The sequence below is a fragment of the Dermacentor variabilis genome, chromosome 5 (assembly GCF_050947875.1).
Source record: "Dermacentor variabilis isolate Ectoservices chromosome 5, ASM5094787v1, whole genome shotgun sequence".
NCBI classification, from domain to species: domain Eukaryota; kingdom Metazoa; phylum Arthropoda; class Arachnida; order Ixodida; family Ixodidae; genus Dermacentor; species Dermacentor variabilis.
Genome location: NC_134572.1, coordinates 96,688,134 through 96,700,480, shown reverse-complemented (window position 1 = coordinate 96,700,480; position 12,347 = coordinate 96,688,134). Strand labels below are relative to the sequence as shown.

The window sequence follows — 12,347 nt, the reverse complement described above, 5'->3', positions numbered from 1 at the left end:
ACAGTATTTATCTATTTAATTATGCTTAAAAAACAACCTTAATACCGGAATGTATCAGATAGGCAGCCCTTTTCTATAGTATTGCCGGCATTTCAGCTTTTCTTCAACTAGATGGCGCAGAGTGCACCAGAGCAGCTCCTTAAACATTATCGATAAGAATTTCCGACAAATTGAAGAACTTAAAAATTAAATTATGGGCTTTACGTGCCAAAACCACTTTCTTATTATGAGGCACGTTGAAGAACTTCAATAGAGACAAACGTAGCAGGTCTGTGAACTTTTTAAAAATATAGTTTCAGGCACTTTTGTCAAAGACCTAAGTAGAGAAGACCGATATATATATATATATATATATATATATATATATATATATATATATATATAGAGAGAGAGAGAGAGAGAAAGTGAGAAAGAGAGAGAGAGAGAGAGAGAGAGAGAGAGAGAGAGAGAGAGAGAGAGAGAGAGAGAGAGAGAGAGAGAGAGAGAGAGAGAGAGAGAGAGAGAGAGAGAGAGAGAGAGAGAGAGAGGAACCCAAAAAGCCCTTCGAAATAAAAAGGAAAGAACAAACAACACAAAAATCCTTTTTGTGATGCTGACCGCCACGCGGGCTCAATTAATACGTTTGTACGCGGAACACACTCTGTCGAATTAATAAACAATAAGCTTCGCGAGAGGCACCGAGTGAAAGAGAGAGAGATGGTTGAAAGGGAGACGGAGAACAACACTACAGGACAAATCAAGGAAAAAAGCGGATGTCCATGGCGGGTAGCGCACACATGCATACACAAGCTGTGTAAGCAAAGCGACGAGCCAAACAACGGTTACGCAATTGTTTCCACAACGCTCCCTCATTGACGCCTTGTTACCGCGTATACCAACAGGTGCGAAGCAAGAGCAGCAGTACAAGAAACGGGGGGGTCAATGGAGTTCTATATGGCTCGTCGCTGTTAGACACAGCTGCTTCATCATCGGCGCCTAACAACCGAGCAGACCGGAGAAAGAGAAAACAGAAGAGGGCGGGACGACAAGGCCATAACGGTCCATAACAAGGACCAGAATAGCATCGAGTGAAGGCGAATATGTACTCATTCCTGGCGTGGAAGCACGCCGCGACAACGCCAGAAGGCATGCGCTCACTCGGGATGGGGGGAGGGAGAGGTGAATGGAAGGGGGGGGAGAGGGGGAAGCGCACGGCAGCTGCGCGTAATGGAAGGCCAGCGGCCTACACGAAGAGACAAGAGGAACTAACATGCAGTCTATCTACGTGCACGCCTCTGCACCGCGCTTTCTCGAGGAGGCAACGCACGCGAGGAGAAACTGCCGCCTCGCTCGCTGGTCTAGCGGGGAAAAGCGATCAATATGCCGTATAAATGTTTTACGACCACGGGACCTCCCAAGGCGGAAAGGGTAAGATTAACAAAGGCACTGCTAACAAGGATCGATCGTGACCAAACGGGCTCGCGGCAGCCGCCCACAACTCAGTACCGCTGGGCGGGCGCGGCACGCCACGGGGCCACGCAGGCTGCCCGGGCCAAAGACAAACAGGGACCGGAGACTCCCGGACGCATTAAGGGGCATTAAGCAGCCCGCTACTGGTAGCGCCAAGGGCGAGCACGCGCACGACAGAGACGAAGGGAGGGAACTTCGCGAGGGCACGCGACGAACGGGCCCCATGCCTGGCCTACAATTCTTGTCCCGCAACGGCGGCACATTCGGTTTTGTTGCGTTGCGAAATCGCGCGCCATCAAAATAACACACAAAGCTTTATCGGCGGATTTTAGTCGATAGAGAGAAAGAGAGCAGGTAGGTTAACCATGGGGGGTGTTCTGTAAGAGTCCACCTAGTGGACACGTCTATTTCGTCTGCTGTTGAAGTTCTGATTGGCTGTGGCGCCTGGCTGCTGTGGGCGCTCAGCGCAGCCCGGCCAATCAGAACTTATGAACTGTTGAAGTTCTGATTGGCTGTGGCGCCTGGCTCCTGCGGACGCTCAGCGCGGCCCAGCAAATCAAAACTTCAACAGCAGACGAAATGGACATTTCCACTAGATGGGCTCTTACAGAATACATGCCCTGGTTGCACCTGGTTTGCTACCATACGATAGGAGAAGGGGAAGGAAGGACAAGTGATGCGCGTGCGCAAACCGAACAGTGTTCATCGCACAGTCCAAAGCGGTCGCAGAGCTTAGCGTTCTCCAAAACGGGCATCAGCGCTTTTGTGGCCCGAAAAGCAGATGACGATAGAGGCCACTGCACTAGTATTTGTTATTCTGTGAGCGTTCTGTCGTCCAGTGGGCTTAAAGCGGCACGCAGTGCCCCTTTCGTTGTTAAAGAAAGGGGCAGGATATCAGGACATGTTGTATGTTTTCGTCACAACCACAAACGCTGCAAGAGGCCCTGTCCATTGTGCTTATAAGGAAACAGTAGGGGTTCGTGAAAGCGACGCCCAACTACAAGCGACACAATAATGTTGCTTCGCACCGAGCTCGACTAGGCGGCAGCCGGAGGCGCGCTACAAGGTCAATCAAGTGCATCTACTGTTTGACAGATTGCGGAGATATCTGCCTGTCCATGCACCTAGTACGACATTCTGGGTGATATACGAACTGAAGCGGTCGTGCAGAATACGCCCGCACACAAACAGGCACAGTAACAAGCAACAATAATGTCTGGGACAAGGGACTACCGGGAGAGCATGACCGAGCCGATAGTTAATGTCCTCTCCGCTTCGGCAAACGAGGCAGTCGAACGGAAACAGCGCAAGGAAATGGTTTTCTCTCACTATGTCTCGGGTAGCTCCTCGCGCTGTTTACACACCAACTAGCCCAACAGCGAACTCTCTTGGAGGCAGTCCGTACGCAGTGCAATAATTATATAACCACTTTCACGGAAATTAAACGAAACTTATATGTAATTCCTACACATTCCCTAAGAGTTGTACGGAAAGTATACGGAAAATGTGTCAAATTGTTGCACTGCATAAGGAACGTTTTAGCACTGGAAACCGACAAAAAAAAGAAACAAAATTCGCAACATGGCGAAGACACGAAATGGCTGGCCAAACTGCTCCAGTCAAGATAGACTTACACATAGCGAAGAAATCCGGCGACGTTCACGTCTTGGTCGTCCTCAATGCGAATGGTAACGTAAACGGGGTACAGGAGCTCAACGTCTTCTCCGTTTTCATCTTCGAGCTTTGAGAATCTTCTTTTGGTAAAAGTAGTAAAATTGTGTAAGTAATGTTTAACAGGTATGTATTTTCTCACGAATAAGTTTAAGAAGCCACCAGATGTTATAAAGAGGTAGAAAGCATGCTGTGCATCGACAAATGTAGTATCATAATCTCTTGAAGCAAAACATTTCGACAGATATATACTGAAGAAAGCACGGAGGCCTTCGCTAAGTACAGTTCAACTGGATCTAGTTCAACATGCGCAGTAAGCGTCCGTGAGCAAATGTCGAAGATGCATACGCCATAAGTTTATGGCGTACGCACTAACGGCAGTTTATGAAGGCCAACGTCGTTAAGTGGAGGTGCCCTATGTACTGCGTCAGAAAAAAAGAAAAATGCAAGCGAATGAATCATTAAAACAACCAGCGAGTCGTGCCGGACCCCTGTTCTCAGGGCGCGTAACACGACGCCAAGCAAGTTCCTTCACTGCTCTATACGCGCCATGACAGAGGTCGACTTCTGGCACGGGGCATGTTATGTAATAAGCGAAAACAAAATGGCGGTAGTGACGTCAATGCTGCCGCAAATCAAGAAGTCGCACTGTAATACGAGTCGCACCGTGAACCAACCCACACAATACAAAGCAACAAGGCAAATGCTCCAGGCAAAAGAAGGGTAGACAGGAAGCCAACAAAAACAAAACAGCACGCAAGCATTGTGGTCGTTTCCTTTGAATTGCCGTTTCCTCTCTGAACGGGAACTGCAGCGGGGCGCTCTTACGCCGGTGCTTTCGTATTCAGAAGCGATTGCCTCTAATTCAGGTTAAGCTGACGACGTGCGCCCGTACATTCCTGCCACATTCACAAATAAGATTGGTCATAAAGCAGAGATATGAAAGACGGGAAAATACGGAAAGAATAATTGGGGCACGACGACTTTAAAAAACAATAGTAATGTCTTTGTGCCCCTCCCCTCCCTCCCCCCTCCCCCAGGGACGAGGTTGCGGCGAACGGTTTTTGAAGAAGCGTGTTTGTATAGAATAGCGGGCACGTATTACCGGTCCCCTTTTGTGCAGTTCTGAACAACCATTTCGCTAACGTTACGCGGCAGTAACATTTCCGTCGCTTAGCAGAAACCAGAAAGCGACGAAATTGAGGACGACCGGCTGCTGCCAAGATCTTAACAGCGAAGACGCTACAGAGACAGCATCATCAGCCGATATAAAAAGCGACTTTTTTTTTTTCGATGTTGAGCAGGAAATCACCTTTTGAAGAAAAAAAAAATACTAGCTTCTAGTCAAACAGCAATGACCCCAAATAATTTGACAATATTTGCACACTTAACAACACATTAAGCTCATCCTCCAAAGGAAATTGCAACGCACAGTTAACAACAGATTAAGCTCATCTTCCAAGGAAATCGCAAACATTTCTTACGTAACACCGTAACTTAATGAGGTCTTTAAAGGCTACCTTTCGCTTTTCGTCCCCTTCATTCACAAGAACGAAGTCTAGCGCCGAGTAAGCGGAAACGCCACGTTACATTAGAAAATGGTTTGACAGTGTGACAACAATCAATCGCGGTAGCTTCACTACATATACTGTGATAATGATAGGTGACGGTTGCGCCAATCAAAGAGGCGAAACGAGAATGAAACAATCAACAGCGACACAGTCCTCGTATCGAACTTTTTCTGAGTACATCGTTTGTGTAAGAAAAAATAAATGAGGCGGGAGGGGGGGGGGGGGAGTAGGCGAGCAAGAATACGTACGAGTGCAAGTTTTATGCGAAGACTGCACGTTCTGCTAACTCAGTGCAAGAGCACAGTGAGCCATTACGAAGGCGTAACATGAAATAATTGTTGAAGAATCAATGATTAATAGAAAAGAATGAAACTTTAAGAACGTGGAAAAATAATAAATGAATGCATGAACTCAGTGGGCCATGAACTGCAAAGTTGATTTTTCCCTTTATCACGCGTGCCGTGTATCTTCATTTCCTTTCCACAGACATTTGTTCAAACACAAACCAAACATTGATGTTGGGCTTTGTGACAACAGATAGTTACGAAAATCAAGCGGCACTCAATCGTACCTCCTACCAAGATGGCATTGGTTCCATGTTTGACTTACGTAATACATTCTTCTCTTTCCTCTTTTTTCTCTCTTTTTCTCTCTTGCAAGTTTCGTACCCATTTACAATTTCCGCAGTACACGGGTAGCTAACCGGAGATATCCCCCACTTAACTTCCCAGTATTTCCTCTACCATTATCTCTATTTTGACTTCATCGCCTGTGGTCTATCACGAAGACTTGATTACGTCTGTGAGTAACTAAACCTCAGATTATATGTCTAGCATGAGAGTAATATTTTTCTGCTCGACTAAACGACAGGTGTCCTCAGAGGAAGTGATGCGCATATGAGCGACAATTGGCTCAGTTCGAACAGAAGAGGTGGTAAAAAGGAGTGTCCCCTCCCCTACCCATCCACACACGCAGAAGAGACAGAGGGAGAGAAATCTCAAGCGCAGGTGAAAAGTGGGAACGTCATAACTTCATTAATATCATTTCATCCTATTGCTCCATACGATGATTTCGCATTATGCTAAATCAACATTGTATTCACACTATTCTCAATCTCCCGTAGGTGAGATTTGTATCAAACTATAACGATCCCTTCTATCCACAGTTTCCACCCTCAAATCATCGGCAATATAAACCGCCGTCACGAACAATATTCACTGCATCCAACATTTCAAATAACATCAAGCAATATTTGCCGCCCGTTACAAATCCCGTGATCTTAATTTTGGCATTCGTTACATAGCTAAGCAAGTAGAGAAATATTTTTGCCAGGACCTTACTAATCCTACATTTACATTCAGTAGCAATGTTCGACATCGCAAGAACTCGCGCGGAACGTAATCTGATAAAAAAATTAAATTAAGTTCTCGGTTTTTACGTGAAATAACCACGATATGATCACGAGGCACGTAATAGTGAGGGTTTCCGTGTTAATTTTGACCACCTAGGGTTCTTTAACGTGCACCCACTGCACTGCACCCACGGGTGTTCTTGCATTTCGCCCCTAACGCAATGCGGCCGCCGTGGCCGGGATTCCATTCCGCAACCTCGGGCCTAATAGCGCAACACCAAAACGACTATCCCACCATGGCGGGTTCTAATTTCACGTGCGCAAGATGCTGCAGACGTTATAGAAAAACTACAAAAACGTAGAAATAGAAAGAGAACGAGAGAGAGAGAGAGAGAGAGAACTCCAGCACAGCCGTATATTGTGCTAAGGAACCAAACGAATCCCAAACATTTTCTTCCTAGTCATTTCCCTTATTGCGCCTTTCGACGGAAGCTTATGTGCATCGCTACGTTGTCATACTGATCGAGGCACCCGTAAACTCAAACAGACCAATCTAAGCAAACTATTACAGTATGAGAAAGAGAGCACTATTCGAAGGCCGAAGCACTGTTTCTTAGAATCATGTGGGGGTTACATTATTTATAAGATAGCGTGCTTTCACAGCACCAAATCCGCATAATAAAGGGCATTTCCTTCCTCAAGCAGCATCCCTTTACTTCAAAAGGAACGCACACAAAGACTCGTACCAAAAAGAAAGAAAAAAGGCAAGTACACTGGAATACGAAACAAAAATACTAAGCGACACTAAAACAACGGGCGTTTACGGCCGCGAGTTCGCTACTTTATGGGAAGAAGCGGACGGGATGATTCAGTAAAGCCATTTAACAATGCGAATTGTTGCAGAAAGCAGCATTTCACATAATAACTAAGTGACAGTATTTTCGTTGACGCTAGCATAAACCTTATATAGTTGTTCTCAATGGCGTCGCGGTCCTTCTGGAAATATTTGGTACAGCGCTTTTGATGGACGAGCCGCAGAAACGCGAGCGGGTGTAAGCGCGCACAAAAGCGAGGTGACACTACAAGCGCTGAAATAAATGTTTCTCGGCACTTGTGGAAAGCGCAAATACCAATTCTGTGAACCATCACGCACTTACCAGTTGTTAAAAAAAAAAGAAAGAAAGAAAGAAAAGCAGACTAAAATTTTCCGCCTGTAAAGGGTGCACTGCGCAGAGCACCGTTGTTGTGAGAGAAAGCAAACAAAGACAAAGCAAAAAGAGAGACTGTCACGTGCATGTCAACGACTATAAAACTCAAATTCTTTGATAACGTGCTAGCTCCTTTGACGCTCAAGCAACACATGGTCTTGACGTTTCATTGAATCTGTGAAGCAGTAGGTCCGTTGTTCCTATCCGTTAGAGCCAGCTCAACCTCAGATACGCGAAGGGTCTTGCCCGTTTTAACGCGCATTATGAGCCTGCCATTGCACAGAAGACAGAGGGAAAGCAAACAAATTATTTAGAGCAATCAAGAAACAAAGAAAGAATAAAGAAAGAAGTAAAGAAAGAATGCACCGAAGGACCGTAAGGCGGGCAAGACACGACGCGACATTAAAGACTACTTAGGACAACAAACGGAGCGTTTACAGCAGAGACGTGCCTTTCGCTAAAAGGGGGTTCCGCCATCTCAGGCAATTCCAAGAGGTGCACGGAACACGGAAACATGCTTAGGCAAACGCGCGCCAAGTGCCGCGGATAAAGAAGCCGAAAGAAAATACCACTAAGGAGGCGCTCAAAACACGCACGAACGAACACACACTCTCTGGGAAAGAACGGCGCGCGCCGGCCGAACGGCGAAGAAACAAGGTAATTTTCTTACGCGAGCTGCCAACGCCACTTCCAGAGGATACGGGTCGCAGAACGACGCGAGGCCGGGGCGGGACAGCATGCCCGTTTGCCGTCGCCGCCTGCAACGCGCTAGTACCTAAAATAAGCGACTGCCCGCGGCATTGCAACAACGAAAAAAGAAAAGACGACTAGAAGGATCACGAAAAAAAAAAGGATAAGTAGGGGAGGACTACGAATGCAATACAGTTGCCCTCTTTGTTTTGCGTGTTCTTTGATCGTACACTCGGAACTGGAAATTTAACAAAGGCAGACAGAGAGCAACGAAAAGAACTTAGAACATGTCCGAGATTACCTCCTCGGCTGTTACAACAACCATAAAGAAAAAAATGTATAACAGCTGGCACAATAGCGGGCGCGTCAGTAACGAAAAATGGAACGAAGAGAACGGATCTGGAGAAGTAGTATCACCGAACGAGGACGCGCGTTAGACTTGAAAAAAGCTAACACAACGAAGGCGCGCACACGCGCAATTTCGAATACAAAATGAAAGAGTAAGCAGGAACCGTGGTTGTGTGCTCTTTTCCATACCTCTCCTTTTTTTTAAAGCAAAAAAAAAAAAAACACCACGATGCCACAACAGAAAGCGGAAGAGGTACACAATGAAAGGGAAGTAAGAGAAGGTACGCGCAGGAGGCGTTGGCAAGGAAAGAAGGGGGCGGCAAAAGGGGTGGTGGTGGGAGAACCAGCACGCCGCGCCGATATTTTTCTCCGTTTGCGAAAAATAAAGCTCCGCCGAAAGGGTAATCAAATCGGGCAACCGACCGCGCCGAAAAGGAACGCAGCCAGCCACCCACTTCAAAAAACGCGCCCTTCCAGCGGCAAAAGGACGCGAAGTTTCAGCGTCACAAGGACGAAGGCCCAGGCCAAAAGGGACGCCACTCGGGACGCGCATGGGCGCCCCTGAATAAGGGAGCGCAGCGCGCGGGCGCGCGCGGACGCGCGCGGACGCGCGCAGGCGCTCTGTGGGGTTCAAAAACGACAGCGTTGCGAAACCGGACGTCTATCTTTTCTACATTTCTCTTTTTTTTTTCTTTCGCCCCGAATAAACAAAATATAGAAAGCAGGCTCGTCGCGTCCGCACGCCGAGCTAGCTGAAAGCGGGGCAAGCACAGCGCAGCTGTTGAAGATAGCGCGTAGAAGTCGCGCGCTCCGAGTCCAGTCAGCCAATAAAGCAAAAGAAAGAGGAGACGCAGGCGGAAGGGCGTCCACAAACGTTCAATAGCGCGTTCAGATGGAAATGTGCCAGACGGGACTTCTTCCATTCCGGCGAGAGATGCGCGCTGCCGTGACGAGCTTTGAAAGGAAATTTTCGCAAACCGGCTCCCAAAGCATGTCGTGTACCAAGAAGGAAAAGAAGGAAATAAAGAAAAGACGACGGGAACGAAAAAAAAGAAAGAAACACGCCAGAAAAGTAGTTTCAATTTGGATCCGAAGTTTCAGTACGCGGAAGTTCTCGACGGGGACTCTGAAGCGAGAGAAACTCTGAGCAGCGGGTAAGCTCAGAGTTTGCAGGCAGAGAAAATGGTAGTTCTTAGAAATGTACTTTTTTTTTTCCCCGCTACATTTCTGCAGAGTGTAAGAATGTTCAGGCCGATGTCCTCAAGTATAAGTTATCACGATCAACTAGGTTAATCAAGTAATCAGGTATGTATCATAATCCTTAGCAATCAGGGCTAAGAAAAGAAAAGATAACTTTATGAGCATTAACAACAGCTCACCTCAGAACCCCAATATGTGGTGCTCACGAATTCTGCAAGCAAGCGACGTTTCCAAAGTTGGTGGCGCATGACTACCTAGAGGAACCACGGAGATCTTAAACAAGAAATTGGCACATGAACGCAAAGTGGTGTTCTCATGCGTTTACTATAGAAAGCAAGGAGTGATTTCGCTCATAATCATAATCATCATCCTCAGTCGCCGTCGCAGTACACTTGAGACGGCTTAGTTAATAGCTCAGGCTTAATTTTGGACATTTCGGGTTTTTCGTGCACGCGCAAACCTGTGTAAAACAACGTTTTATTAACTTATTTCTTTTCATGAGCCCTAGCAAGTTGACTCCGACCGATGTACTGTCACTCACACTTGATCACAAATGCCTGTAACGCTGAAAACGCTATGCAACGACACGAACTCGAATTTTGCTGATCCCGCTTTCCGTCCAACTTAAGGCAAACGGTGACGATCGCCAAATACGGTGCGATGTCGGAGAAGTTGCAGCACTGCTGCAATGCTGCTACAGTTGCAGCGTTTCGCCGAGCTGCACAGCGTTGAGTGACAACGTAACGCTTGCATATCCTTTCCTGGCCGGTTTTGTATAGCCGCTATCACACAACGACGCAATGCCTACTCACGCGAGTCAGCCATCTGTTCGACGCTCTTAGAACGGTCAAAGAGGGGAAAGCTGCTCAGTGGAGTTTGGACTCGAGATACTAGCAGCAAAGTCAAGCGCGCCTAGCAACAGTAAAATATACTGAAGAAAGAACTATTAAATCCCGAACCACTAAGTAGAAACTTTCTGAACAGATTATCAAGTTAATCTTCCTTTCATTTATTACACAGAACGTGTAAAACTATACCGACGACTAAACTTGTGCGCGCACGAACGAATGCGCACGAACGGAGAAAGAGCGCCAGCCACAAAACTTCGCAAGACGGAGTTTCGGCCGACTGTACAGACGAACACACACACACACAAACAAACACAAGGACGGGCGTGGCCTTCTCGAACGCTTACTTCAGTCCGACCCTTTAACGAACCGGTTAGTTATCGATTAGGAACGCACCAATAGTGCCGCAGCAGGAGCACGCTACCGCCGTTCATCCGCGTTATACAGCGGAAGCCCCGGACGGAAACACCGGCCTCGGAACGGCACAAATTAGAGGAGTGGAAGACCGGGGGTTCCGCACACAGGCGAGGGGCACCTCAAACACGCGAAGAAACAGGGGCACGGTGGTTCCAGCGAAAAATAAAATCACAATGAAGAAAGAAACGCAACTCTTCGCTAATCGATGGGCCGCCCAGAAAGGGAGGAGGGTCCGAAGCCAAGACACAGGAAACCACCGGGCGAAGCTGCAAACCAAGAAAGGAGTAAAATAGGCGGGCGGGCGGGCGTAGAAGACAAAAGAGCCGGTATGGCGGAGAGCAACAGCGCGATCAAACGGAGGGAACACAATGTGTGGCCAAATTAACGAAAATGCGGCGGTGGCGGCGGCGGCGGCGGCGGCGCTCTACCGAAAAGCGAGAAGGGAGCAAGCGTGCACAAGACGAAGCCCGAGAGCCGAGCGAAGGATGGGGGCCATTAGGCGAAACCGCGCCTCCCTTCTAGAGATCATTTTCCCCGCGACCGAAACCCCCCTACCCCTCCACCTGCTCTCCCGCCTTCCTCCCGCCGGCGATTTACTGCAGCCTCGGCGTGTCGCAAACGACGCCCGTCCTGCAGGCAGGATGCTTCTCCTTCCCCTCGCCCGTCCGACCCAATAAATCGAAGTCAGACAACGGGTCTCGGAGATAAACACATCCTTCGTGGGACGCTTTGCAACAAGAGAAATAACCCGCGGAATGAGCAGTGGAAAATGACAGAGGAAAGCTGGGACGGGAGCAGGTGAGAGAGACAGAGAGAGATAGAGAGAGAATAGACGACGATCGCTAGAGTTCGTCGCGGTGGACAAACGGCGACAAAGCACGGATGCCGCCACCGGGCGCGAAGCCAATCGCAAGAAAGACAACACGCCGCAGGGCTGGCCGGGAGGCCATGGACGTTACACGCTGGAAGCCGGGAGCAGTGGCATCGGCGGCGGCAGCGGGAGGAGCTTGAGGGATATACACAGAGCGAGGCGCGTCTTGAGGGAAGGCGAGAAAATCCAGGCCTCGCATGCGGGCCAGTGGAAGAGCAAATGCTCGGCGAGCCAATTTAACGCCTCGCGAGACAAAAAAGGGGGCGCGTCGCGGTCGGGTTCTCGCCGCAACCTTTATATTTTTTTTTCGCTACTCGATCCTGCGTCGTCTCTTAGCCAGTTACCACAGGAGCAGGAGCGCGAGACTTCGCGCACAGCAACGATCCGAATCCGGCTGATGCTGACGGCGTGCGCAGCAGACACTGCCCCGGCGAGCTGCCATCCCCCGATGGCTGCCACGATAGAAGGAACACGGGAGTCGCGAAATGAACTGGCACGGTATGAACGAAATGCGGCGTCTACGTATATCGCAGCACAGCGCAGAAAACGAGGACACAGAAATAAAGATAAAGCACGGTGCTGAAACACGAAGAGTGAAAGCTTGGAGCGTTTATTTAAATAATATGCCGCACGGCAGACCGTTCGATTAAACGGAAGAGAAACAAAATAAGGAAAGCTTAGGCGAGTTATCATAATAACAATATTAAATGTTATTTACCGTTG

The 12,347-nt window shown here is 48.2% G+C and overlaps 1 protein-coding gene and 1 long non-coding RNA gene across 2 annotated transcripts in view; one reads left to right on the top strand and one right to left on the bottom strand.

The window, feature by feature from the left end:
• timeout (circadian regulator timeout) overlaps positions 1-12,347 on the bottom strand; it is a 325,432-nt gene that overhangs the window by 115,367 nt on the left and 197,718 nt on the right. The gene's annotated exons all lie outside the window — the stretch shown is intronic.
• The window catches only part of LOC142582944 (uncharacterized), a 103,403-nt gene that overhangs the window by 1,478 nt on the left and 89,578 nt on the right, over positions 1-12,347 (top strand). The window lies entirely within an intron of this gene.